The sequence below is a fragment of the Episyrphus balteatus genome, chromosome 2 (assembly GCF_945859705.1).
Source record: "Episyrphus balteatus chromosome 2, idEpiBalt1.1, whole genome shotgun sequence".
NCBI classification, from domain to species: domain Eukaryota; kingdom Metazoa; phylum Arthropoda; class Insecta; order Diptera; family Syrphidae; genus Episyrphus; species Episyrphus balteatus.
In genome coordinates, this window is record NC_079135.1 from 90,146,155 (window position 1) to 90,150,288 (window position 4,134).

Genomic DNA, 4,134 nt, shown 5'->3' on the forward strand with positions numbered 1-4,134 from the left:
TCTGAGATAACGGTAAAAAAATGTTCTTTTTCTACACACGTTATATCTTTTGATCTAGTGCACATACAAATTTGATTTAACTTTAATACGCATGCTGATAACATAACCTTTCAATTAATATATCACAATTAACTGTACGAGCTCTACAAGTTACACAATCTTAAATCTTAAAAACTTGAAAAGTACCTCAAACACCTGTGGAGATCTGTTGACAATGACCAGTGTCGGAAGTACCGTAATCTCAGCTTGAAATTTCGACATAGTTGGCTATAAAAAATTCTTATTTTTTTTTTAGGCATGGTAGAAATATGATTCATACGTCATATAAAAGGTGAAATAACCTTTCAGATGATATAAAATTTTCTATAGGTTGTCATTTAAAAAAATATATTTAATGGTGTTAAAAAAGAAAAAAGATTGATTTTTTTGCTTTTTTGATGAAAAGTGATTTGGTTTGAAAAAAATAAGCTCTTTTTGTAGATGTTGTATAGACATGACATTGAGCTGAAACAATAAGCTTTCAGATGATATAAAATTAGTATAGTAGGCTGTCATATAAAAAACATAAATTTAAAGGAGATAGAATAAAAAATAGGAAGATTTTTTCTTTTTTTTGCAAGAACATTTTTTTTAAAGTTTCACTTCTACCACGTGTGAATTGCACACATAATTTTTTATTTTGTATAGTAAGTTTCATTAGTTTTGTACAATTTTCTGTTGTTTAAGCTTGCATAAAACTTCGATAAATATATGAATATTGCCATTAAAATCGCGATAATGAAACAAAGAGACACGTAATTCAATTGCTGATACATGTTTGTTGTAAAATTATTGTTGTTTTGAAAATAACAAGTAGATAATTTTAAAATCAGACTTCTGTCATTAAACGATAATAAATTATTGCAAAGTATGTAAATGATGAAATGACTTTTTGAAATACCTATGTACATCTGTGTTTATGTTTACATTTGTGAGAAAATGTATTTCAAGCTCAATACTGTACTAACCTTTACTCTAATTGTTGCATTTTAATGATAAATAATTTTCAAATCGATACTGAAAAGGGGAAGTACGTACTCGTATGTACAAGTCATTCATTAAACACAAAATTTTACTTATCATTTTTTTTTTTCAAACTAAAGAGTTTAACAAAAACTAGTCAGTGGCAACACTCTTTTTTAAGGTGAGCTAAAAACTGAGATACACAAACAGAAAAACAGATACAAGATACAACAATCAGGTGAGACGTGAGAGACATAACACATTCGGATCGGTGGTGCAGAAACTCTCACACAATCGATGGATGGGAAATTAAAACAAAAACAAGTTTGTTATTTCCCGCAAGCATACGAATGTTCTCTCGACTCTTTCTTGTTTAAAATAAGAAAAAAACAATGACGTTATTTGTTTTTGATTAGTGTGGCAGTGCTTAGAGTTTTGAGAATTTTATTCGTTTTTGTTTGTTTCTATTTCATTTAAAAAAATAATAACTAAAAACTGTGTTGAAATTTTAATAAACAATTGATGTTTGCCTCATAGGTATATAAGTCAACTATTTTTGAAATAAAGTAACACCTCTTTAATACCTACTAAAAATACATTTTATAAGTATGTTTAAAAGTTTCCGTAAATCCTGATCTAAGGGGAGTTATAAACTTGGCATTTTAATATTTATTTATTATATCCAAAATATCCATTTTTCACATCTAACTTTTAAACTATGAAAGCAATAGAAGTTACATACCAAAGTTATTGGTCATGCAATTGTCTACAAGAAATATTTCGAAATATTTGTTTTTTCTGATTGATTGTTTAGAAGATATCGTTGTATCAAAAAATGTAAATGGCTTAAAACATACATTTTCTCATATACTGATACAAAATTTAAAAAAAATCAATTCTTCTACAATACTTCTTGTTTTGAAGATATAAACTTAATCAAGTATAACTATTTCTTGCTTTTAAATTTTAAAACCGATTTTATTAAAACTATTTTTTGTTCACTTTATAAATTTAAATATTGCATATGCAAAAAATGTTCTCACACTTTTTTTCTATACAAACGAGCTAAAAAGCTAAAAAGTGTTGAAAACACAAGGTTTTCGCTTAAAAATTTAAACGATTAATTTTATTAAATTCAATTCTAAGTGGGCTTGATTTATTGTTTATATATCTTTTTTCTATAATAAACATGACCTCAAGCCCACTTAGGATTGAATTTTAATTCAAGAAAAGGTCACGAAAATGGGAATTATTGATTAATTTAATTTAATTTTTACATTATTTAAAACTCCACATGTTTTATTCTAACGGATTTTATTTTAAAAACATAATTATTTTTTTAATAAATGGTTACAGATCGAAAAGTGCTTTTTTTGAAAAAAAAAAAAAAAAAAAAAAACTACAGTAAGAAATCAAATAAAAGCATTTCTTTTAGAAGAGCCTAAAAGAGGCTTCATAACAATTTTTTTATTCCGATACGAGCTATCATTTAAAAAGTTATTGCGGCTTCAAAAATGTGAATTTAAAATCCGTAGTTTTTAATATTTTTGTCATGAACGATTTTTTTGTATCTAAAACCAATTATTATAAGAGTTCATATTTGCTAATTGGCAGGATTTTTTCTCCCAAATGGACTATTAGCGAGTTATTTGATGAAATAAACTTTTGCATTTTTAATAAAAAAAAAAAAAATGTTTATCGGGCTCACCTTCAATGTAGAACATGATGGGGTTTTCATAATAGTTTTTGTCTAAACAACATGTTATTATTGAAAAAATTATTCAATTTCGACAAAGTTAATGATATTTGAGAAGATATATTTTTTAAACAATAAAGCCTACAGATACGATACATGTAAGAATTTTTTTGGCTCAAATGCCTGGATAAATCTTGTTTATCAAAAACTATGTCTTAGAAATTCGAGTGATTTGTGACATTTTATGGATTTTTGACCCGTCTGCTTTCTTTGTCCGAAAACTACATAGTCCACAAGACCACTGAAATGTAAAGAATATACAAAAAAATGTACTTGTCTGAACTGTAAATTTTAAACAGAATTGCTTGAAACAATATTGAAATTCATGGGATCAACCAACAAAACTAACAATTTTTTTTAAATAAAACTATATTTTGAAGTTGCACTCATGTTTCTTTTAAATTCGTATGTACGTTTCTTACAAAAACATACTTTTTTATAGCACCTAAAGTTGTCTAATCTCTTTATAAATGCTAAAAAAAGGTCAAAATAAATTAGTACCTAAAGTCGTCCCGTGCCAGATTTTTATTGAAATTGACATGATATGGATTTTAGCTAATTTTTGGTTTTTTTTTTCAAAGTCTTTTCAATCTTTAAACGTGATTTTGAGCTGATAACACCGTATTTTTACGTAAAAATAAATAAATAAATTGAAAAACTTGTTTATTTTGTAGGTATCTTGTTCAGTATTTGGAGAACTGTTTTTTGTTAGAACTAAAGTTAAAGAGTTGCTCTTTTAAACCTTATAGAAGACTATATTGCTCCTTTCATGCCCTCAATTTTGTCTGAAACATTTTTTTAGGTAGATTTTCATTTTGATATGCATTTAAATAAAATTTTAATTAAAAAAAAAAAGTACGTATACGCCATAGTGAACATTTATAAACATGGGATTTTTACAACAATTTTCAATAACTATCACAGCATTTGCATTCATAAGATCAATTTTCATAGAATGGATGATACTTACTTACATACTTATTTAGCTTTTTCAAACATTTTCAATACTGAAAGTTTCAAAATAAATTGAAAATAAAAAAAAAAATATAAAAAATATAACCTTCTTTCAAATTGGAACTTGGTGCTCTTTTGAAACTCAATAAAATAAAAACAAAAAACTTAAAGTCTGGTCACACTAAATCGTATCATGATCCACGCGAGAGAAACTCTAATCGGCATCTCTCCGATTGTATACGCGATCAGCTAGCAAGCAAACTACCTACTCACCGATACTCTTCTCCCCTTCTTACTCCATGTGTGTAATCACAAACAAAACAAAAACAATAAAAAAAAAAATTAAAGCTTCTCAAACATATTGTGGCACTATAGCACCGATCGAGAAGAAGAAAGCAACCAACAAACAACTCACCTCAAAA